At 43.6% G+C, this 26419-nt stretch overlaps 1 protein-coding gene and 1 pseudogene across 1 annotated transcript in view; both read right to left on the reverse strand.

Annotated features, from left to right (window-relative positions):
- LOC131481333 (zinc finger protein 331-like) overlaps nt 1-26419 on the reverse strand; it is a 233183-nt gene that overhangs the window by 157324 nt on the left and 49440 nt on the right. The gene's annotated exons all lie outside the window — the stretch shown is intronic.
- On the reverse strand, nt 1290-3019 carry LOC101516483 (zinc finger protein 420-like; annotated as a pseudogene).

Raw genomic sequence — 26419 nt, forward strand, 5'->3', positions numbered from 1 at the left:
ATCATATAAGCATATATACAGTGGAGGGGGAAGGCAGAAGGGTGGTTTCAATAGTACTCCCACCCTACACTGTTATTGTAACTGGCCAGTAGGCATGCCAATCTCTTAGGACACTCTAATCAAGTCACCAGTAAGCAGGGTTGATACCTTAGTGTTTTAGCTCATTTGCAGATAGACCAAAATAAGCTAGCACCTGGGATGAAAGGTATACCTTTGTGCATGATCATTATGTGTGAATGGTAAACAGGAAGAGAGTTGCACTTAACTAGAGTTGCTTATCAGGGAAGTTCTAGCACAGCTTTGCAGAGACAGAGAAATTGGAATACAGCCCACTGCTCTGTTTGTATGCCCAGTGAACAGGCCAAGATGGCGTCTCTGTTAGCTGAGACCACTGCCAGGGCTTTACCTCAGAGACACAATGTGCCATGTGCCTATGACATGTTGTATGAGATAAGCTAGCAGAGATGCAGGAGAGATTTCCCATACTTACTATTCAAGGAGAGATAGTGGCCAAATAGGATCCACACTTGGCCAGATATAACAAGAAAATCTTGCCTCTGGAAAAGATTCATCCTTCAAGTCTGGGTGTTTATCATTACAACTGACACATGCATCATTTGATATCTGTGGTTCCAATATAATTCTGTAATAGGATGAGGAATTTTGTGATTCTAGAAAAGATAAATGCATAAATGACAAAGATGGTTTTTGAAACAAGTGTTACATACTGAGCATTTATTATTAACATTTAATCTGAAAACAGCATTCACATTTACCACCTCACAAAAAAAGGAGATCATGTACAAATTGCATCTTAATTATTTTAGCAGCAAATACCCTCTCTTCTGAAATAAAATGATACACCTCATGTTTATTATTTAACTCTTGCTGAGACTTTCAAAATATGTTTCCACATCCATTGCACTTTAACAATGCTGTATTTGCACTCTTGCTAATGGTTGCTTTTTCATTCACATTGTAAGCTTTGACACACCATAACAGATTTATGGTGGCCAGTGTTTTGATTGACACGCTTTTGTAATTCTGAAGTCTGTGACTCTGATAATGATTAACTTCAGAAAATGATTTTTCAGTCAATGCTGTGTGTCTGCTCATTTCTGTGAATATGCTACTTATTGAAGCATGTATGCTTTCCACTGTGCTGAAAAGGTTTGTGTATGATTTTTAACACACGTGTAACACATTTCTGCTTACCAACGTGAATTCAGATGTTTAATAAAACTTGACTGCCTGCAACAGGGTTTCCACTCATTATATTCATGTGGTTCTTATCCTGTATGGATACTCTGATGTTGAATGAATCCTGTCTGATAAGTAAAGGCTTGAAGATACACACTACACTCGTAAGGTTTCTCCACTGTGTGGACCCTCTGATGTCTGATTAGGTGTGACTTCTGAGAAAAAGCCTTTCCACACTCACTACATTCATAAGGTTTGTCCCCTGTGTGTATTCTCTGATGTGATCTAATGCTTGACTTACCAGAAAAAAGATTTTCCACACTCACTACATTCATAAGGTTTGTCCCCTGTGTGTATTCTCTGATGTGATCTAATGCTTGACTGACCAGAAAAAAGATTTTCCACACTCACTACATCCATAAGGCTTCTCCCCAGTGTGGATTCTCTGATGAGTAATGAAGTTTGACTTACGAATAAAAGCTTTTCCACACTCACTACATTCATAAGGTTTTTACCCTGTGTGGATTCTCTGATGTGTAATGAGGTGTGGCTTACGAGAAAAGCCTTTTCCACATTCACTACATTCATACGGTTTTTCCCCAGTGTGGATTCTCTGATGTCTAATGAGGTGTGGCTTATAAGGAAAGCCTTTCCCACACTCACTACATTCATAAGGTTTTTCCCCAGCATGGATTCTCTGATGTATGATCATGCTTGACTTATGAAGAAAAGATTTTCCACACTCACTACATTCATAAGGTTTTTCCCCAGTGTGGATCCTCTGATGTGATGTCATGTTTGACTTATCAGAAAAAGTTTTTCCACACTCCCTACATTCATAAGGTTTTTCCCCTGTGTGGATTCTCTGATGTCTAAAAAGCTGTGGCTTATCAGAAAAGCCTTTCCCACACTCACTACATTCATAAGGTTTCTCCCCAGCGTGGATTCTCTGATGAGTAATGAGGTTTGACTTACGAATAAAAGCTTTTCCACACTCACTACATTCATAAGGCTTCTCCCCAGTGTGGATTCTCTGATGTGTAATGAGGTTTGACTTAAGAATAAAAGCCTTTCCACACTCACTACATTCATAAGGTTTTTCGTCAGTGTGGGTTCTCTGATGTCTAATGAACTGTGACTTATCAGAAAATCCTTTCCCACACTCACTACATTCATAAGGCTTCTCCCCAGTGTGGATTCTCTGATGAGTAATGAGGTTTGACTTAAGAATGAAAGCTTTTCCACACTCACTACATTCATAAGGTTTTTCCCCTGTGTGGATTCTCTGATGAGTAATGAGGTTTGACTTAAGAATAAAAGCTTTTCCACACTCATTACATTCATAAGGTTTTTCCCCTGTGTGGATTCTCTGATGTATGATCATGCTTGACTTATGAATAAAAGCTTTCCCACACTCACTACACTCATAATGTTTTCCCACAGTGTGGATTCTCTGATGTGCACTGAGGTGTTGCTTATAAGAAAAGCATTTCCCACACTCAACACATTCATAAGGTTTTCCCCCAGTGTGAATTCTGTGATATGCGGTCATGTTTGACTTACGAGTAAAAGCTTTTCCACACTCAACACATTCATAAGGTTTCTCTCCTGTGTGGACCCTCTCATGTATCATTAGGCTTGACTTACAGGAAAACTTTTTTCCACACTCCTTACATTCATAAGATTTTTTTGTGTGGAGTCTCTGTTGCCCAATTAGCGATACTTGTTGGTGAAAGGCTTTTCTGTGCCCATTGCATTCATATGGATTCTCTGCACTTTGAAGGGTCTGATCTCTAATGAGTTCTGGCTTCTGGCACATGTTTGCTTTGCATTCATTGCACACATAAATATTTTCTCCTGTGTCAGTTCTCTGTTTGGTGGTAAGGCAAGATTTATAGCATTCAACATGAATTGCTTCTCCCACACTGACAGGTTGCTGATTACATGGGTCTTTGTGGAAAACTTGCTCACACATAAGGACTATCTTCTTCCCACTGAATGTTTTCTGATTTCCATTGTGTTCAAAGGACTGCTGACAAATCTGGATCTTGTCAAATTGACTGAGATTTTCCTCACTCTTGAGGTTGTTCTCAGGGACATAAGAGGCATGCTTCTTTTCAAATGGTGTTTCATCAGGCTTCCTGTGGGAAAAGCAAATTGAAAAGAAACTATGATATCATTTTCTCTCCATTCAAAACGCACCAGATCTTTGAGCCCCTCCAGGGAGTTGTTGTCCCTCTCACCTCTTCCAACTTCAACTGGTCAATTAACAGTAAAAATTTGGTCTGCAACTGCTTTTCATGGTCTTTTTCTATACTATATTAAAGGAAAGAATCACCGAGCTGGACAAGATGGGAAGTGAAAAAGAATTTTTGCTCCTATACAAGAGTTATGAGGCTGAAGGGAGCAAAGAGAAGATTCCAAGAGGTTTGTACTAAACCTGTGGAAATGACCCCTGGCACCTCATGCCCCTGCACAAACACACACTCACAAATTCCCCAGTCACTGCCTCAATCCAGCTAAACCTCCAGATGGATTGTACTTGGATAGGCTTCAGCACACAGCAACATGAAGTGAAGTTACAGGAGAGTCGACTGAGCCAGGCTGCAATACATGCTGGTGGAAAATGAGTGGAGGCAAGCCATGGCAGTCAGGGGGATGTTGGTGCTGGACACATGATCCCTGAGTGCAGGAGATCCATTGGGGCCCTCGTAGCCTTGTCTGGGCCCTTGGGCACAGTTGTGTTGAGCCCAGTTTATGAGCCCCAGTGGCTGTATGTGTGGCGGTTTATGTTGCTTGGCGTGGGTCCTTGGCTGGCCAGTGCAATGGGTCCTGGGTCTGCGAATCCTGGGAGTAGACAGTGTGGCAGGCCCCAGGTCACCTGGCTTGGATATTTTACATGCCTGCATGGTGGTGCTAGCTCAGTGAGCGCTGAGGGTGGGGCTCCACTGGGGCAGCATTGACTGGCTCGAGGTCTTGGTGCACTTGCAAGAACTGGTCCTCCTCAGTTGAAAAGGAGAATTGGACAACTGGCCCGGCTCCACCTGGAGATGGAAGCCCACTGAGGCTCAGAAAGCACATCTGGACCATCCAAGAGAAAGGAGGAGAGAAGAGATTGAATAAATATCCCAGCCATACAATGACAGCAAATATTAGGGAGAAAGGAGACTCTAAGGTCAACCATGACAGCCAATGAACATTGAACGGGTTCCATCTTGCTTGAATTGGTGAGATGGACATCATTTCAGAACTATCTGAACCACCTGGACAGAATCATTTCAGTGTGTGTCACATTGACAACCTGGTTTGGTATCAGGGGCCCAACACACATCCTGAAGTACTAGGATGGTTGGAAGGCTCGGTATAGCTTCTCTGAATATCATTTAACCCTGACCTAAACAGGAAGGAGAAATAGAAAATTTGGAAATGATCACACCAATTTCTCCTTAATGATCTAATACACACACAGACACACATTTAGTGCAATTAAATTGCATACACACACACACACACACACAATACACAGAAACCCAATTTATGAAGAAATGATTAAGTTGCAATGCCCCAGTCCCCCCACCTCTCGATGTTGGAGGTGGGTGGAGCCTAGGCCTGCCTTGTTCCCAAGGTGTCTGCTCCCAGTGTATTCACCAGGAAGGGTGAAACCTCTTGTGTCCAGGCAGGCCAAGGCCCAACTCATCAAATGCTCATAGTGGCTGAACCTAGGGTTCCAAGCATGGACTCCAATCTGGTTCAGGTCCTCCCAGGAACAGCAAGTGTATGTGAGGATAGAGAAACTATGTAGATTTCTACTAAATACCAGTTGCTCACATTTAGGAGGTGGATACAGAAACTGGATCTCAAAGTTATTTTTTGTAATGTATCTTTTTAGAGACAGAGAAGTTTTATTTGCAAAGTGATCATGTGAGCAGGGGAAGAGGAGGGAAGGGGAAAGCACTTCTTGAGAGAAAACTAGGTGGTGGTGTGCTTCTTGAACTTGGAGACACCCAGTTAGTAACTTGAATGTTGTCCCAACCCTTGTTTACTGAAGCAGGATGCATATGTGGAAAAAAGGACCCACTCCTCTATTTTCTCCCAATTCCTGTGAATCCCATCCTTCCACCCTATTCCACAATCCTACATTTCTATACTAAGTTAAAGAAAAGAATCACTGAGCTTTCCTGGTAACATTTGGTTCAGTGCACAATGTGAGACTTCAAAAAGATTTCTGGCTTTTACACAAGAGCTGTGTGGCTGGACTTAGCAAAGAGAAGACTCCACAAATTTTGTATTAAATTTGTGGAAATGATCCGAGGCATCCCGTGCCTCTGCACAAACATGAACACACCCACCCACACACATAATCCCCAGTAATTGCCTACCTCCAGCAACACTTCCAGATTGATTGTGTTTTTAGGAAGTAGGGGGTAGACATAGGAAATATAAAAGTTTAGGTCTTTAAAGTCTCTAATCACCAATTGCCTTTTTCACTTTTTCTTCATGTCAATTTTCATTTTAGAAGCAAGTCTCTGGGTCTTTATATTTTGAAAACTGTTGCATTGACAGTCCCCAGAAAAGGCCAATTTTCTTCATGACTTAATACACTCTAAGCGGATCCTGAATCCCATCTACCTGACATGGGACCAAAGTTCTGGCCTCCTTTTTCATGTTCACGTTGTCTTATTCTCATTGTGGGAGGGATGAGAGTCCAGGCACAAAAAAAAAAAATATATTCACTTTGCTTTGAGTTTTTATGCACCATCTTGAAGAGGTGTTCACATGAGTCCCTCCAAGGGCAAAGTGATACAAACATATTCACAACGGGCAATAATGTCTACCACATCACCCAGAAAAAAGGGTGATACTTGTGCCTTCCTTCTCCCAATGTTATGGGCTAGGCAGCCAGTTCAGGGTCACCAGCTTGAAAGCCACACCCCCATACCCTCTAGGATTTCCCTTCTGCCCACCTGTGACACTCACCTATCATCACCTGGAACTTAGAGAGGGTGGTACTGCATTTTTTTGTAACCACTCCCCTCACAAGCCCCCATAAAGGCCCATGATAGGGAGAGGCTTTCTCTCTTGGTCACATGTTTCTGAAGAAGCTAGATGTTTTCTGCTTTTGTGATTCTGCCTTAATTGCTTGTCTGGGAGCTGTGTGAACTCCTGGCATGACAGTCTATGTGACAGCCACCCAGCAGAACACCAGGCAGGTCATGTATGTAGACCACTCCTCAGGAAGGAGGTTCCTGGTGTTTGATAAGAGTCATTGCCCTATAGCCCATCCATTTGTACCTTTAGAAAGTTGCTTGCTTTGAACCTACCATTACAAGCCTGTCAACTTGCTCATTTTGAAAGTTAACAGCTAAAACAGAACAATCTTAACTGTATAATTATATGGAATTGTCCTGGCATGGGTTGGGGGCAGAACAGGCTGAATCAGTTCACGTAATCCACTGGCAAATCCCAGCACCAGAACAGAGTGTGGGTCGAGCCAGAATTGGTTGCAACAAAAACCAGTACACATTACGGAATGCCAAGGTGAGGTGACGTATGCCAGATGTGAACACAGCATCCAACCAGCACACGTGAGAACCCGGAAGGGAGGGGGCGGAGCTGGCAGGGGAATATGTGAGTGGGGGTTTCCCTAGCTGGACAGCTACTCCTACTGGAGATCATGAGCTGGGATGAGGACAGATCAGACAAGGCAGGGCTACAACACCTGTGGGCCTCATGTAGACTAGATCAGAGAATGGCTAGGCTGGGAGGATTATTCCTGCCGGTGTACACTACACCACAATGGTTGAGGGTTGTTTGGGCTTAGCCACAGCAACAGCTGGCAGAAGCTGGCACCGGCTGCTAATTCTGTCAACTAGTACCACAGAACCACCTGGAGAGTGCATAATCCGGTAGTGGGAGTGGGCTGGGAGGGAAATAGAGGGATCCTCTCTCTTGGGTCACCACTAACAGAGGAAGGCACAGAAACAAGGATAGGAGCAGGGGTGGCTAGACAGAAAGGCACCCAACAACATACATGAGGGCTGAATAGTTGAGCTGGTTAGATGGAACTAAGCTTTAATACCCACTGACATGTATGAGAGCTGAATGGGATGCGGTACAGACTGGACTAGTCTGCTACACATACTGGCAAACCAGGGTAGGGGCAGGCCTGGTGGGGGTTACTGTGGGTTGCTCTGACTAGGCTGCAACTCCCACTGGTTTGTGTGAGGGCTGAGTATGAAGTGAGAATGATTCAGGCTAGACTGCAGCACCCATTGGTTCCAGTAGAAAACAGGGTTGGAAACAGAACCAACCCAGCAATTGCAACCACAAGCTGATTGAGGTTATGGAGTGTGCCGTGCCCTGTGCTTGCTAGTATACACAAGAATCTGGTCTGGGAACACCTCAGAGAAAGTTTCTGTGAGGATTCCCAATAGAAATGCAGACTCAGAACCCTAACCATGAAAAGACAAGAGGACAGAACAAGTCAATCAACCACTTCAGCTATATGTTGCCAGTGAAAACTGGGCAAATGGAGCCTCTATGAAGGACTGTGTCAATCAGTGGTTTCTTCAATGCCCTCATCCTGCTTGGGGTGGCGAGACTGGCAGCAATTCATACCTGTTGAACTATCAAAAACACTTGAGCAAGACCCTCGGAGCATGCCCCACATCAGGGACCTGGGATGGGTCGGAGACTGGGTGGGCTTCTCCCATAAAATCTTTTACCTCAGATATATGAAGGAAACAATATGGAAATAATAGTCTTACCCATTTTCCAGTAACCCTGGAACTTCTTTACCCTAATTAACTATGTGACAATTGTCAAAAATACAATTAAAAAATGGGAAAAGGAAAAAAAATCTGTATTTATATTTACTGGAAATTTAGATATACAGAGAGGATGTGAGACACACAGGAATATCTTCCATGTGGTGATTCACTTCCCAAAATTTTGTAACTTTCAGAGCTGAGCAGCTTTAAAGCCAAAAACCAGGAGCTTCTTCTGGGTCTCCCACGCAGGTGTATAGTCAGAAGAGTGTCGGTGTCCTCAACAGTTTTCCCAGGCCAAAGGCTGCTGAGGTCCATGCAATTCGCATGAAAGACACTAAGTTGTGAAGAGAACTTTTCCATTGAAGGCAAGGCTGCAAGGAATTTCCCGTGTCTACAACCACCTGAAAAGCAGTTCCACCTCCCTTTCCATAGACACCAGACAACCCCACAGAGATTTCTGTAATCTATTTAGGCATTGTCTGCCACTGTGCAGTTGCTTTTTACGATCAATATGAGGTTGGAAGATGATGTTACTTATAATGTCTTAGCAAAAGGGCCTTTTACTATTTTTGCTCTCTCGGCTGCCCACTAATCATATGAAAATCGAGGGAGTTAAGTCCCTACAGGTAGCAGGAACATATGCTTAGCGTTGTCCTCCCACATTGACCATATGCTAATCAAGGATGCTAAGTCCCTAGATGTAGTGGAAATCTATTCTTTCCCTCTTTCACTAATCTTTAGGTCCCTCCTTCTGTGATGCACTTCCTCCCTTAACTGATTCAAGACCAAGTTGTAGAATCAGGATTGTAATAGGAATATGTTACTGATTGACATGTACCATCTATTGAGAACTTCCTGGCAACAGGATTAGGGTGGCTGACTGATATCCTGTCTCAAGGTGAAACAATTGGCAGAACTATCCTTAGAAATGCCCCCTTGACCAGGTGTGAAGAGTGGGTGCCAGAATTGGTGAAGGATTCTGTATAATAAAAAGAGGACAGTTTTTAAAATTGTCCATTATGATCCTGAAACCCGTAGTGGTCCATTTATTTTCTATGCCTACTCCAAGCACCCTTCTCAAGTTCTGAACTTCACTTGAGCTGGACTCTGGCAATAGGCAGAGAGCTGGATGTTAAGTGGGGCTGCCAGGGCACAAACCATTGTCCATATATGATCCCAGTGTATGCAAGGTGAGGGCCAGCCACTAGGTTACCATGTCATGCCACCAGGTTTAATCTTTACAAATGACTTATGAGGGCCTTTCGATGACCCCCTGCACACTTCATACATGAGTTGACAAAAGCCAGTTTCTTGAACTTTCTCACTCATGTGCCTGCCTAGCTCTGAGAGCTGAACAGCCATAGAATGGCCGGTGCAGATTTGAAGCTGTGTAGTAGCAGCTATTTCCTTGCTGGTTGAGAGACAACCAATGGGAAGTGTCTTACCCATAGGTTCCTGTCCAGACAAGGAATGCTCAGGGGACACTTAAAAATCTGAGACCCTTCTGATAATGTTTGTTGTCTCCATTCAAGAGGCACACCATCTCCTAGCTCTCTCTTCCAAGAAACGTTATTTGACTTCCTCTGCTTTCTACATTCACCTGGTCACTTTACAATTAAAACTTCTGTCTGCAACTGATAAAAAAAAAAAAAAAAGAGAGAGAGAGAGAGAATGAAATCCTATTTCTCAATCTCATTTTTGTACAATTTCCCTTTCATGTTGTGTTTCAATTATGGCCAGAGCTAATGCTAAGCATCTTTGTGGCAATGCAGTTCTCTTTTCAGTTATTATAAAATTTTTGTAATTAAAACTTGCCTGAGGAGTATTTCTTGACCTTTTTGATTAGCTTCAAACAGCTCATTCTTTCCATAGGGATCTGAAATGAAGAAAAGAGTAACCATATCTATGAATCACATTTAAGTGTTTTTTTTTTCAAATGCTCAAGTGAGGTCAATGATATTTGTTGCCAATCTAGATACAGCACATTTTAATATTAGTGAAATGTGAACATTTATGAGCATTTTTAAATAGGCATTACTGTTCATCTATTAATGCCTTATCATAATACCTATTTTTTAAAATAAAAATTTCAATTACGTGAGATTGCATATTTAACTTAAAGCAGGATATGACAGAAAATATGGTATAAAATGTCAAAATAAGGTTTGGCGTATCTTACATCCTATCTTAGCTTTAGTTTGTCTTTTCCTGGCTACACTGCTATCAATACAACTTCCTGAAAATATATCTTGGGGGGTGGCAGATGTGATTCAAGTGTTTGGGATCATGAAAAGACGCATATATTCTTCTAAATTAATGGTGACAGGCTGGCAAATTGCTAGAATAAACCTATTCATGGAGACTATAGAATTCCTATGTCTCAGCAGTTGTCATTCTGGAAGAAACTAAGAGTAAAAAGCAAATATAATTCCAGTCAATATTTACTGAGCTATGTATCAATTTCCCTGTCCATTAAGTGCTGACCTACCTGGAAGTCTCTGCTTCACAGGTTTCTCCACTGTCCATGGTGCTGATTCTTGCTCCAACCTGAAGATCACATCAGGCTTTGTCATGGAGTACCCTGTGAATGGAGAATGATGCAGATTTTCCAAAATCACCATTAGTCTTACCAACTACTACACTTTATAAACTCTTCTTTCACTAGCAAACTATACAGAAGTTCACTCACCCAAGGACAGCAGATTGTTATAGGTCTCAAGCATCACTTCCCTGTACAGGGTCCGCTGAGTACTGTCCATTGTCTGCCATTCTTCCTGGGTAAAGTCCACAGCCACATCTTCAAATGACACCAACACCTGTAACAGCACATGTCTCCTCAGTTCTGGATCATTAAACAGAAACAGTGACCTTGCATTTTTTGTATATTTAATTTGCAACTTCAATGGACAGAATTTAATTTACAATTCATACAGCATCATAGAATAACAGTTAAATGAAAATATCTTGTGCTGTATTACTTTTGCAATTCCAATACTACAACAGAATATTCCTTATTCTATTAAAGATTGGGGCTAGCACGATTTGGAATGTTTTGTAGAAATCTGTGGTGAAGACATCTGGGCCTGGGCTTTTTTTTGTTGGGAGATGTTAAATCACTGACTCTATCTCTGCTTTGGTTATGTGTTTGTTCAGGTCTTCTGTTGCCTCAGAGGTAAGTCTTGGTAAGTGGTGGAAGTCTAGGAACCTTTCTATTTCCTGCTGGTTTTCTGATTTGTTGGAGTATATTTCCTTGTAGTAATTTCTAGTAATTTTTTAATGGTTGCAGTGTCTGTTGTTATGTTGCCTTTTTCATCTTATTTTAAAAGATTTTATTTATTTATTTTTTATTACAAAGTCAGATATACAGAGAGGAGGAGAGACAGAGAGGAAGATTTTCCATCTGATGATTCACTCCCCAAGTGAGCCGCAACGGGCCAGTGGGGGCCGATCCAAACCCGGGAACCTGGAAACTCTTCCGGGTCTCCCACACGGGTGCAGGGTCCCAAAGCTTTGGGCCATCTTTGACTGCTTTCCCAGGCCACAAGCAGGGAGGTGGATGGGAAGTGGAGCTGACAGGATTAGAACCGGCGCCCATATGGGATCCCGGGGCGTTCAAGGCGAGGACTTTAGCCACTAGGCAACGCTGCCGGGCCCGCCTTTTTCATCTTTGATGCTGCTAATTCTCGCTTTCTCTTGCTTTTCCCTTTTTCAGTCAGGCCAGTGGTATGTCTATTTTATTTATCTTCTCAAGAAACCAGCTTTTTGATTCACTGATTTTGTGTATAGTTTTTTTATTTCTATTTGATTTAGTTGTTCCCTTGTTTTGATAATTTCTTGTATCCTATTGTTTGTTGAGTAATTCTGCTGCTGTTTTTCCATTTCCTAGATGTGTGTGCTTAATTCCTGTATTTGATGACTTTCTTTTTTTTTTTTTTTTTAGACAGCAATGTGTCAATATATTTAAAGGCCTGGGAATCTATTGAATTTCCCAGTGGATATTTTTTTTTTTTTATAATCTATTTTATTGTGTTGTTGACAATCTTTACATAGTTAATTACAGTTAAAGAAAGAAAAAGAAAAGAAAAAAAAAAAGGTTCAGGGGGATAGGGAAGTGGGTAATACTATTATGTCCACATTGTTTCCATCTTGTATCTGAGATAAAGGGGGATATTGAGGGGGAAGCCCCACCCGGTTTCCCGCCCACCCCGAGTCCCGGATGTGGGGCATGCTCTGAGATATGTGCTCGAGTGGTGTTAATAGTTCCCCGGTTATGAATCACTGCCAGTTTCGCTCGATGAGGTCATCCACTGATTGATATGGTCCATCATAAAGTCTCCGTTTGCCCCATATTTCGCTGCCAACATATAGCTGAGATGAATGATTGATCTGCTCTGTCTTCTGTCTTTTCTTGATTAGAGTTCTGAGTCCAGCAGTTCGATTAGGGAGATCTCCAAAGAAACTTTGAGGTATTCCCAGACTAGTTTCTTGTATGCTCTAGCAAGCACAGGGCCCGGCACAGTCCATCACCCCAATCAGCTGGTGGTTGCAATTGCTGGGTTGGTTCTGTTTTCAGTCCCGAGTTGCACTGGAACCAATGGGTGTTGCAGTCCAGTCTGGTTCTGCCCAGCACGTACTCGGCCCTCACACAAACCAGTGGGAGCTGTAGCCTAGTCGGGGCGACCCACAATAACCCCCACCAGGCCCGCCCCGTACCCTGGTTTGCCAGTATGTGTAGCAGAAGACCAGTCTGTCCCCCATCCCATTTGGCTCTTGTACGTGTCAATGGGTATTAAAGCTTAGTTCTATCTAACCAACTCAACCATCCAGCCCTCACGGGTGTTGTTGAGTGCCTCTCTATCTAGCCATCCCAGCCCCCGTCCCAGTCTTCATGCCCTCCCACGGGAATAGTGACCCAAGAAGGGGGAACCCACTTTTTCCCTCCCAGGTCTCTCTGTCCCGGTTTATGCACTCTTTAGGTGGTTCTGTGATTTGACTTGACAGAATTAGTCCCCAGTGCCAGCTTCTGCGGCTATGCCCAAACATCCCTCACCCACGCTAATTTATGCTTGCACCAGCAGGAATAATCAGCCCAGCCTGGCTTTTCCCTGATCTAGTCCACATGCAGCGCACAGGTGTTGTAGCCTTGCATAGTCTAGTCTGTCTCTATCCCAGCCCACGCTCTCCATTGGGAGTAGCTGTCCGGCGAGGGAACCAGCTCCTTAATCCCCCCGCCAGTTCTGCCCCTCCCTTCCTTCCTGGATCTCATGTGTGCTGGTTGGGTGCTGCATTCATATCCAGTACAGGCAACCACACCAAGGCATTCCATAATGTGTACTGGTTTTGTCGCGACCAAACCCGGCTCATCCCACACTCTGATCTGGTGATCAGATTTGCCAGTGGGTGATACGGACTGATTCAGCCTGGTCTGCTCCTGACCCATGCTGAATGTGTGCCAGTGGGAAACTTTCCATGGCCTATTCTGGACTGTTTCCTATCATGCTTCTTGCGCTTACCTGCAGGGACTGTGTCCTGCCAGAGGAGTTGCCCAGGCTCCTCCATCAGATCCCCTCCCAAAGGCAGGTTTTGCACATGCCAGGGGGTCCTTGAGCCAACCCAACTCAGCTCACCTCCTGCCCTAGCAGGAACAGTGGCTTTTCCTGGCTGGCTTTCACCCCATTCTGGTTCTTGTTGTTGGATGTTTCAGCCCAGCCATGGCTCGTCCATACCCACATACAGCTCACGCATGGCTCAGTAGGGGGTTGAGACCCAGCCTAGTCAGTCCCACATCTACCCTGTGGTTCTCCATGCCACCAGATGGTGTTGGGGTCTGAACTGGCCTGGTGCATCCAATCCCAGCCCACACTAGTGCCTCGGGTGACTGCAACTGTTTCCTAGATAGAACGCAGCCCCAATTCCAGCACATACGCCCCTTGGTGGGAACCTCAACCTAGTTAGGGTGTCCCGTTACCTCCCCGATTGGGCTTGTTCCTAGCTGTAAATCATGCACCTGCCCGTGGTTGCTCTGGGGACCAGTAGGTGCAAGAGCCTAGCTCGGTATGACCTGTGTTCCATGCTGGTTTCTAGTTTTGCTTGTAAACAAAGGTTTGTTCAGTCCTGCCCAGTACATTACGGTCCATTACCAAGTTACACATTTTGGAGCTACTATGCCCTGCTAGTCTGACCCCCAGATTTGGACGGCATGTTCACCAGCGAGAGCTATGACTCGCCAGGGGAGCTTCCCAAGTACCTCAACTTGATCCACTCCCAAGCCCAGTTTACATACATGCCATTGGTTTTTAGGCCAGTGCCCGGTGTACTCTGGCCTCCCATTTGGCATTGTATGAGCTGGTGAATGTTGCAGCCCGGCCCACCCCACAGCCTATTCAGGATGCACATTTGGGTGCTGCTGCCTTGCCCAGTCCAGTCTATGGTGGATCCCTTTACCTGTGATTGATGGCAGGCTCCTTGGTCACACCTAGCTTAGTCCATAACCACCTAAAATTTAGGTTTACCAGTGGGGCCAAACTTTCTACAGGGTGTGGCCCACACATCCTGCACAGAGTCCACCCCAGTATAAGGTTCTAGAGTGCTAGTTAAAATTATGGACCTGCCCAATGTGACCAGTCTCCTGAACCAACATCATGTCAGGCAAAAAAATATCCTGCTAGACAATCCGGGGTTTATCTTTTGCATTATAGGTGTTCAAAGCTCAGCATTATTGAGTGATTAGAAGTTCTCCAAAAGAAGAGTTACTGGCGTTGGGAATCTTTAGGATTGACTCAGAACCCAGAAACAGTGGGGTCACCCTAGAGCTATCTAAGCAGCAATTCGGACATCCATTACCCCAGAGCTTCCCGGCCGGGCGGCCAGCAAGCAAAGCCTGGCACCACATGGTGCACTGGCCGCCCTGGATGAGGCCGAGGACTCGTTCACTGCCTTGCAGCAGTGTCTTTGGCGTGAGCCCCCAGCATTGGGTCCGACCCGGCAGGGGCACCCCCCACAGCCGCCACACTGTGAGGAGCGGCAGTTGCCCCCGAATCCCAAGGCCCGAACCCCTCCCAGACTCACCTAGCTGCCAGATATTAGCAGCTGGGTGGAGCTAGGAATTTTAAGCCAGTTCCCAAGTTCCCACATGGTGCACTTACCCTGAGGAATGAGCTCTCTTGGGTCCTGGATGAGGCCGAGGACTCGTTCACTGCCTTGCGGCAGTGTCTTTGGCGTGAGCCCCCAGCATTGGGTCCGACCCGGCAGGGGCACCCCCCACAGCCGCCACACTGTGAGGAGCGGCAGTTGCCCCCGAATCCCAAGGCCCGAACCCCTCCCAGACTCACCTAGCTGCCAGATATTAGCAGCTGGGTGGAGCTAGGAATTTTAAACCAGTTCCCAAGTTCCCACATGGTGCACTTACCCTGAGGAATGAGCTCTCTTGGGTCCTGGATGAGGCCGAGGACTCGTTCACTGCCTTGCGGCAGTGTCTTTGGCGTGAGCCCCCAGCATTGGGTCCGACCCGGCAGGGGCACCCCCCACAGCCGCCACACTGTGAGGAGCGGCAGTTGCCCCCGAATCCCAAGGCCCGAACCTTGATGACTTTCTTGGGCCTTGACATGAGCACTAATTGCAATGAGCTTACCACATAGCATTGTTTTAGTGGTGTCCCACACGTTTTGGACTGTTGTATCTGCCTTTGCGTTGGTTTCCATAAATTTTTTATCTCTTCTTTAATTTCTTCTCTAACCCATTCTTTCTTTAATAGCATATTGTTCAACCTCAAAGAGTTTATATAATTCCTGGGATATTTTGAATTCTTGATCTCCGATTTTATTCCATGGTGGTCTGAGAAGATTCATGGTATGATTGTGATTTTTTTGAAGTTAGTTATACTTGCTTCCAGCATGTGAATTTGAGGCATACATATTACGGAAGGCAATCACTTACTGCTGGATCATTCCATTCAACAATATCAAATGCCCTTCAGTGTCCTTTTTGATGTTTGTCACATTGAAGTCTGTTTCATCTGAAATCAGGATCACTACGCCAGCCATTTTTTCTCGTCCACTGGTGTGAAATGTCTTTTTCTATCCCTTCAGTTTCACTTTCTTAGCATATTTTCTGGTTAGATGTGTCTCTTGCAGGCAACAGATAATTGGATCCTGTTTGTTGATCCAATCTGCTAATCTATGTCTTTTGACTGATGAATTGAGGCCATTTATGTTAAGAGTTGATACTGAGAGACTGCTATTTTGTCCTGCTATGTGTCTGTGTGTTTGTGCGTGTTGGTATCTGATTGTTTTGCCTTGTGTGGACTTCAGTGCAAAGGTCTTCTCATGTGCCATCCTTGCTTATGATTTCCTATTTTTTTTCTGGGATTAACACATTTCTAAAGAGATTTTGTAGGACTAGTTTTGTGCTGGCATATTCTTCCAGTTTCTCCTTGCTATGGAAGTATCTAATTTCGAATACAAATGAGATCTTTGCTGGGTATATTATTTTTGGTTGACACTTGTTCTGTTTCAGGATTTGAGAGACTTTATTCCATTCTCTCTTTGCTTGGAGCGTTTGATCTGAGAAGTCAACAGTGATCCTGATTGGCCTGCCCCTAAATGTCAGCTTGTCTATGTTTCGTGCTAGTCTCAGAATCTTTTTCTTTGTATTCATTGGAGGGGAGCTTGAGTACCACATGTCTGCATGAGTGTCTCTTTGGGTCAAATCTGTTGGGGGTTCTCTGATCTTCCTGGATTTGGGCTGGGTTCATGATCTAAGCCTTTTGGAAGTTCTCCTGCATAATTTCATTGAGCACTGGTTACATACCTGTCTCTCTTTCTACTCCTTCTGGAAGGCCTATAATTCTGATATTTGATTTCTTCATGTTGTCATTCATTTCCTGCATGGCCTTATTGGACTTGTTCGAATGTTTCTCCTGCTGATTGATATCTGCCTATTTTCATTCTGGGAATCTTCCAATTCAGAGATCCTGTCTTCTGCTGCATTAATTCTGTTGGATAGGCTCTCAACTCTGTGCTGCAGGTAAAGGATTTCATTTTTTGACTAATTTTGTTTCTGTGTTCATGTGGCTTTTGAATTCTTTAAGCTCCTCTTATCATTTTACATCGTCTCTGAAGAGTTTTATAATTATTTTCCTGAATTCCTTGTCTGATAGGTCATTAATTTCTTCATCTGTCATCTCTGTGATTGACCATTCCTTTTGGCGACTTTTTGGGTTGGCACTGGCTCCTTCCTCTGGCTCCTTCCTCCTTTCCTAGACCTCGCTGCATGTTTATGTGATCTGATATTGCTGGCTTCTAATCCCTTACCTTTGCTGCCACCTAGTGCTGACCTGAGGTCTTGCTGACCTAGATTTTTCTTTTTCGTTGTTTGTGGTGCCTGGGTTCCCCTCCCCCTTCTTCTTCAGTTTGTGGTACTGTGGGCTCCTTAAAGCAGGGCAATATTTACGGTAGCTATTGGATCTCCCTTCAGTGGGGTACTCGTGGCCCCGGAATTGGCGCCACCCAGTGCTGGGGAGTTCCAGCTCCCAGGTTCGCCCAGGTTCTTTGTTTCTGTGCCTAGTCACCCTCTCCAGCCCATCTGACCTGACCCAAGCTTTCCATAAATTCCTTAGTTCAGGCACCCTTCACCATGTTATGTTCCTAAGATTCGCCTACCCCTCACCTGCTAAGGGCAGCCACTTTCTTGTGTTAGAGGCTCACTGAATTTTGCTCACCAGATTTTGATCGAGTCTCTGCAGCCTGGGACACCCTCCTTGTCCTTCTCAGGTTGCTGATCCTAGTTTTGCGTCTGTTTTACTGCTGTGTTCCACCTTTCTCAGTCCTGGCTGCACTGGGAGATTTACCACAGTGTTCCCCGCGGTTCTTTTCCTTTCAGGCTCACTTCAGGTTGCTCCTGTCCCTAATTTTTAGGACCCTCGGTTACATCAGTCTTACTCCATTGGCCATCTTGACTCCCCTCCCCTGTTATTCTCTTAAACATTTGAAATAACATGTTTTAAATTCACATTGTACTCAAGATCTTAATCTTTAATTAAGTGATTAAAACAATAGTAAGATGACCAATTTAATAGGTAAGTAGTATAAATATAATGAAATGAAAAGATATGCTTTAATCATACAATTTACAGACACAGATTATTAAAACTAAGGTAGAATATCATTATTTGCTATTTAACAAAGATATAAATCAAAAGTGATAAAGCATGTTTGCAGCAATACTGATATATACCACTGGTCCTCCCCTTTTGTTGTTGCTTGTGATTTCTTTTTTTGCTACTCTACATAACAATTTCATGTTTGTATATCTGTATTTAGAATATTTCACTCAACATTTTGGCCTCTAATTATACTCATTTTGGTCTAATACACAGAATTCTGTTTCCACAACTGAATAACAGCCGGTTGTACACAGATACTACATAGTGCTTACTCAATTATCTAATGATGGACACCTCAATTCATTCCATATCAGTGTATTATGAATAGTGCTGTTATAAAAAAGATGGCATCTCTTTTACAAAATGTGTTAATAACTTTCAGAAAATATAACTAGTAGGTTACTCAAACGTACAGTAACCTCCTTTAAATTTAATCTTTTTAATTTTATTTAAGCTTTTTAATAATTTTAATCTTTTTTAAAAAATATTTTTTTTGTATTTATTGCAAAGTCAGATACAGAGATAAAGAACTACAGAGAGGAAGTTATTCCATCCGATGATTCACTGCCCAAGTGGCCTCAACGGCTGGTGCTACACCAATCTGAAGACAGGAGCAAGCAGCTCTTAAGGGTCACCCAAGCAGGTGTAAGGTCCAAGGCTATGCGCCAACGTCGACTATTTTCCCAGGCCACAGGCAGATAGCTGGATGGGAATCAGGGATGCTGGGATTAGAACCAGTGTTCATATGGGATCCCAGCACATTCAAGGCATGGAGTTTAGCTGCTAGGCTACAATGCTGGGCCCAGAAATCTTATTTCTAAACATTCAAGAAATTTTATGCTATTTTCCACGTGCTGACTTAATCTATAACTCCATCAGCATTGTATAAATATTCTCATTTTTCACTTCCTCACCAGTATTTGGTATCCTTTCTTCCAAAAAATAATAGCTCTTCTGACAGGGTTGCTTAATTGGCTTTCCTTTATACGTCAATTGATTTTTTTTTTCACGTGCACATTGAAGGATCTTTTCATTATGTTCAATTGAAGAGAACTTGAAGATCATCTGTATTGGTGAAGATCACTTTGGTCAAGCCTGTTGGGAATTCTGTGCCCCTCTTAGAACTTTCTCCAGATTAGGGAAATTTTCCTTTATTATTTCTTTAAATACATTTGCAAACTCAGTTTCTCCTTCTGCGTCTTCTGGGACTACCATAACTCTCATGTTTGGCCTTTTAATAGTGTCTTTCAAGTTTTGAATACTTTTATTGGCCTGATCCAGCTCTAATTCCAGCTTTTTGTTTGCTTCCCCCTGATGACAGGCAATATCTTCCAATTCTGAGATTCTTTCTTCTGCTTGCTTCACTCTATTTTGGAGACTCTCCACTGTACTTTTAATTTGCTCTACTGTGTTCTTAATTTCTGATATACCAGCCTTGATTTGTTTCATTGCTTCCTTAAATTCTTTGAACTCTTGCATGAGCTTCTCATTTTTGATCAGAATCTTTAAAAGGAGTCTTATGGATTCTGTGTCCCCCATTTTCTTGATGTCTTCCTCATCTAACTCTGAGGTTGGCGTACATTTTCCTCCTTTGCAGGGGAGTATTAGGTAATATTCATTGTGCCTTTGTCTCTTCTTTTGATCTTGATCATTGTACTTCTGGTTACCAGAGTCTTTCTCCTTGGGGTAGGTTTCTAAGCTGTGTCACCCACAGTTCTACATGCGATTTTACTTATTGCAGTTGGTACACAACTTTTTGCTTGCAGTCACTTGTGCCACAACCTTCAGCAAGTTCCAGGTCTGGTTCTTAAGTCTGATTTCCACCGTGGTCTCCACAGTCCCAGCTCTTGGATCACCACTCTCCACCTCCTGTGATACTATGCTGAGGCTGCAATGTTGTCACTGCAACCTTTCTCCCACTTCCGGTTGTAGCAGGTCCCATGATTAAAGAGACACCAAGTGTCTTATAGAGTTAGGTTGCTGGTGGCACTGATCTTGCCAGAACCTGTTAGATGTTAGATCTGGATGCCACACGGACCTATTTTGACCCATATGATGCCACTGTTGCTATATTTTCCTGCGGGACCAGTGCAATCTACTGACATCAGAGAGTTTTTGCGAGCTCAGAACATGCACAGTTCATTGTTGTCCCCTGCAGTCCCAAAGCTATTGCCACAGTGTGCAAAATGGCACCTCACATACCACCATTACAGTTCTTGATCTGCTGGCCATCATATCCGAGGGCTACCCAGACCTGCCCTGGGTGCAACCTATAGAATGCCACATCGTTGCAGTTCACTGAGTCAGAAATGAGCTCACTCCCAGCTCAGTTCATGCTCCATCCCTTCTTTTGCCCTTTCCTCCTTACACAAAATGGCGCCCAATTCAGCTCAAGGGGACTGACTGGGCTATGAAATCCACCCTGTTCTCACACTGCTCATCTGAAACCTGCTGCTTTGTCTCTGCTCCTGGTCAAATAAAACAGATCAGCAGGATGGATGGTTCTTTGTCTGGGTTCACCTCCCAAGCTCCCAGTGATAGTCCCTTCCCATCTGATTGCTGGTGGAGTTCAGATCGCCATGCTGGAGTGTCAGTCAATGCAACACCACATTGCTGTGCCTGCTGCTTTCCTGTATCTGTCAGGCTCCAGATGCCACTCTGCTGTTGTTCTGTCCTTTCCAGTTTCCTGAAATATCCCCTCTCTGTTTCATCCTGATTAAATGTTTTTCTGCCCATTTAAACATGTCCTTACCTTATTCCACAATCTTGATTCTCTTGCAGGTTCCAACATTTGGAAGCAAAGGCCAAGACAGGTGAGGGACTATGACAAGCTGGGTCAGAGAAACCACTGGCACAAGCAAGGTCTATGGCTGGGAATAGGCCTGGCTGGGGAGCTAAGTGTATACCCTGACTAGGCTGTGGTTCCTACTGGTAAGAGGGCCAGAGTAGGGGCTGTTATCTGGTCTGGACATGGTTGAAGTCTCTTTTGGCACAAGTGTGGACTAATGTGTGCCAGACTGAGCTAGACTCCAGCACACACTGGTGCTCGTGAGAACAAGGCTTATGTATGACGGACTAGGGTACATCTCTCCCTGCTGAGCTATGTATGAGCTGTGTCTGGATGTGGACCATCCTGGGCTGGGTTGTAATACCCAACAGAAAAAAAAAACAAAACAGAATGGGTTGAAGGCCAATCAGGAGCGGCCACTGTTCCTGCTGAGGCAGGAGATGGACAAAGTAGGGCTGTACCATGAATCTGCTGATCTGGCATTGGGATAAGTTCTCATGGAAGAGCTTGTGCAATTCCTCTGTTGGGTCACAGTCCCTGCAGGTGAGAGCAAGAATCACAATAGGGAGCAGCCTAGACCAGGCCAGGTTATGGTACCCAAGCGCATACCATTGGCTCAGGTCTGGGGTAAACCAGGCTGGGCCAGTTCATATCACCCACTGGCAAACCGGAGAGCCAGAATATGTGGTTCATGCTGTTCAGGGCCACAACACCACACAATTCACATTAGGGGTGGGACTGGCAGTTGGTGGGACTGGCTAGGCATAGCTCCCAAATATGTGAGCTTGAACTGGGGGCAAGCTGGGCTGGGCCAGGCTCTAACACTCAATACCAAAGGTGAACTATGCTATGCCAGACTGGGCCACAGCACATAACCATCACATGTGAAATCCACGGGAAAGCAGGCAAACCCAGAAGGGGGCTGCAGGGAGAATTCCTACTGAGCCACTACTCCCAATGGTGAATGTGAGAGCTGGTATTTGGGCAATCCAGTCCGGGCAGGGCTATAACACATGTTGGCCTGCACGTTTAATGGAACAGGGAACATCCAAGGTGGGCAGACTGTACCTACTGGCATGTGCATAAGCCAGAGTGGGTGAGGGTTGGGTTGGATGGGCTTTGCCACAGCATCACCTAGCAGATGATGGATCTGGCAGAAGGGGTGAGGCAAATTCTTACAAACTAAACTGCAGAAACTCCTGGAGAGGACAAGATCAAGGAATGAGAGAGAGCCCATAAGGGAAACAGTGAACACCTCTCTTACAGACTGCTACACTCATTGGTTTGTATAGAAGAGAAGGCTGCAGACAGATCTGACCCAGCAATATCAACCACCAACATGTGCATAAGATGATTTGAGTGATGGAATGTTCTGGACCCTCTATTGGCATGCACACACAAGAATCAGGTCTGGGATCACATCAGATCAAGTTTCTTTGGGGATCCCTCCCCCACCCAACCAACTGAATCACTGGATTCAGAACTCCAACCATGAAGAGAGCTGCAGGTTCCATGGACTGACAATGGAGGGTATTTGATAGAACCAGGCCTCCGCAGTGGCTTTGATGGAGCAGTGAACAGCATGTTCAGGCACACATGGAGGATATGGCATAACATTGGAGCATTAGAGGATACACTATACAGTAACAGAGCATGAAGAACAGAACAGATCCACTACCCCAGACAAGTGCTGGAGGTGAATAGGTGGGCAAACAGAGACTCTAGGAGGAACTGTATCAATCTGTGGATTCTGGACACATTTCATTGTGCTTGGAATGGCGAGATCGGCAGTAATTCCAAACTGTTGAACTATCAAAACCTTATCAGCACAACTCTCAGAGCATGCCCCACATCAGGGATCATGGAATGGTTGGGAGGCTGGGTGTGGCTTCTCCCTTCATCTCCTCCATTTCCCCAGATACAGGAAGAAAAAGAAAGAGACCATGGAAATGGTGATCTCACCTAACTTCCTGTAGCCTTGAGCAACCACTCTATAATGTAAAAACCACCAAAAATAAAAAAAATAATTTTAAAAAGAAATTAAACAGTCCCCAATCCACAGAGAATAAAGTATAGTGGTTTTTTTTAATTCCTAAAAAAAAAAAAAAAAAAACCAATTTACTTACTTAAAAGTGAGAATTACAAAGCAACACTCAAAGCCAGCAAGACAGAAAGATCTTCCCTCCACTTGTTTACTCCCCATGTGGCCACAAGAGGTAGCAAGGTCCAGGACAAAATCAGCAAGTCTGAACTCCATTCTGATCCTCCACAGGGGTGCAGGTGTCCAAGGAACTGACACATTTTCTACTATCTCCCAAGCACATTAGCAGGGAAGTAGATCAGAAAGTGAACATCAGGGACTTAGCTAGTTCTTATATGGAATGCTGGCATTGCATTCAGCAGTGTAACATGTTATCTCAAAACATGCCACAAGGATGGTTTAAATAGATCTGGTAATCCAAAGTCAGGTTTCTTTTCCCACTGAACCTTCTACTCATCCCATACCTGATATCCAATGATGTTATCTGGTATTCTGTAGAATGTAAATGTCACTGCTGAAAAACTATCCTTGAACCTAGATGGAAAGATACTTACACTGCTTTTACAATGTCACTATTCACTTGACAGGATGAATGACAGAAAAACAGATGTTTTGTGCAGTTCTTGTTTTTTTTTTTTTTTTTTTTTTGAATGTGTTTCCTAGCTGTGGCTGTGTCAGACTGACTCCAGGTCCCCCTCTTGTATCTCACACTTCGTTGGGACATATGCAAGTCCTTATACCACCACCAGATGCTTCTCAGATGCTTGTTAGTAGGAGGCTGGATTGAAAGCGTGGAGTAGGGAGGCCTAAAATCATGTGCACTGTAATTATATGCATTCATCCCACCATAATGACAAACCCTTACACTGTTTTGTTCATTTTAATACCTTGGTCAACTTATTGCCAATGTATCTCAGACAGGGCAAATCACAATCATCTAGTGGCTTATGTCCTGACCTTGAATATGCCATGGTTCCAAATGGGCGCAAGTTCTAATCCCGGCAGCTCCTCTTCCCATCCAGCTCCCTACTTGTGGCCTAGGAAAGCAGTTGAGGACCGCCCAAATCCTTGGGACCCTGCACCCATGTGGGAGACCCAGAAGAATATTTGGGTTCCTGGCTTCATTTTGGCAAACACAGGCCATTTCAGTCACATGGGGAGTGAATCATTGAACAGAAGATCTTCCTCTCTTTCTCGCTTACTCTCTGTATATCTGACTTTGCAATACAAATAAATCTTTTTAAAAAAATGAATCTTTAAAAAATATATATATATATAAATATAACACAGAAAACCTGGAGAGGAACTTTCAATCACCCTTCACAGTTGCAATATTTAGTTATCAAAATTTTACCTTCTTTCTCTAACATTTTCTTTTCATTTTAGCTTAAAAATTATCATCATGCTTCTCAGATACAATGTAAAGCCAGCTGAAAAGTAAACAAACAACTTACTGAAGGTGTGTTGGTGTTCTCCAACCTGGGAAGCATGTTGCAGGCTGCAGGGCTACACCTGCAAGAGAAGGTGGAGTGAGGGAGTTATGCATTGGTCTTGATTGTTCCTAGCCTCTTCAGTGGTTCCTACTGTGCTAAGCAACATCAACTTGGAGGCAGACACAGTGGCTGAAAAATAAAAGCCGTCAGCTTCTCTGGGCAAGCATAGTACCTTACAAGGGACCAGGAGGCATCCTGAAAATAGTATCAATAATTCCAATAATTGGCAGTGATTAAAGCAAGTAATCATTAGGTCAATGCAAACAATTACCATTTACTTAAAGCTAATGTTACTGGGACTGGCACTGTAGCCTAGTGACTAAATTTCTCACCTTGCACATAGAGGGATCCCATATGGATGCTGGTTTATATCCCGGCTGCTCTATTTCCCACCAAGCACCCTGCTTGTGGTCTGTGAAAGCAGGCAAGGACAGAACAATACCTTTTGAGACTGCACCCGTATGGGAGACTCACAAGAAGCTCCTGCCTCTTGGCTTCCATTTTGGCTCAGCTCCAGCCACTGTGGTGACCTGGGGGAGTCAGGTAGCAGATGGAAGATCTTTCTGTCTCTGCTACTGTAAATCTGACTTTCCAAAGAAAAGTTTTAACAAATTAAAAAAATCATAATGATACTGCAAAGCACTAACATTTTTTCAACAACTGTTGTTCACATTACAAAATACCATAGAAAAACCATATTGTCACTAAAATGTATGCTTCAGAAAAATAACTGGATGGTATTAAGTACTTCAATATTTCTACATTCAAAGTAATTCTGTCTATAACTATATATGAAAATTAAATCTAATATTTAATCTATAAAGTTTTCTAGTAGTTGTTCCAAATGTAAGTTCCCAAGTCTTCAATGACACATCCCAGTTCCTGAACCCTCAACAACACTTGACTTTGCCATTTTATTTTGCCTTACCCCTTAGGACACCCATAAATATGATAGCAACATAATTTGAAAAATGTTTTTACTTTACCTCACTGAATAGTCACATCATGGCAACAGCCAGAGATAATCATCAGACTCAAATGAGTGAATGTCATGATACAGGAAGCTGGGCTGCAGTTTGGGATAGATCATATCTGATACCCAAATGCCTTATTTATGCCTACTGGCTATGTTAACACTTCCAATGCAGTATCCTGTTTTTGTGCCTGGAACACAGTGGGTGGGTTCCAAGGATGCCCTTGGAAACCTAGATGGATTCCTGTTGATGGACTAAGCATGGCAGAGCCCTGACATCTTGGGAGTGAATCAACCCATTGATGGAACATCTCTCTTCTTTCTACAATATACCTTTGAAACATATATAGTATTTATGAAAATGATTGCAAAGAAACATACTGTATCTAGAACAACATATTTTTAGTTCATTTTGTGGGTATATCTTGGTGAGTAATAAGAATTACATTTCAAATTCAATTAAGAGAACTTCACAAAGACACTTGAACAACTGACATTTTTATACATATTTGGGCATTCTATTTCCTTTTTTCCCCCCCTATTTTATTTTTAATTTTCTAATACTATTCCATGGGCTCTGGGATTTCCTTTATCCCTTGGCTCTGCAATATTCTATGCCATATGACCAGCAGTGATCTAATACACTACACCACAATGCAAGCACCAAAGGTTAGCCTTTTTGACTCTAGCCATTTTTACTACTAAAAATGTTCTCATGTACCTTAGGTGTCTGATCATATATATTTTTTTAATATCTTCCAACTGATGATTCACTACCCAAGTGACTGCAATGGCTGGTATGCACTGATATGAATCCAGGAGCCAGGAAATTCTTCCAGATCTCCCACACAAGTGCAGGGTCACAAGGCTTAGGGCCATCCTCGACTACTTTCCCAGGCCACAAGCAGAGAGCTGGATGGGGCTACCCGGGTTAGTACTGGTGCATATAGGATCCTGGCATCTTCAATGTGAGGATTTTCGTCTCTAGGCCA

Source organism: Ochotona princeps, chromosome 10 (assembly GCF_030435755.1).
Source record: "Ochotona princeps isolate mOchPri1 chromosome 10, mOchPri1.hap1, whole genome shotgun sequence".
NCBI lineage: Eukaryota > Metazoa > Chordata > Mammalia > Lagomorpha > Ochotonidae > Ochotona > Ochotona princeps.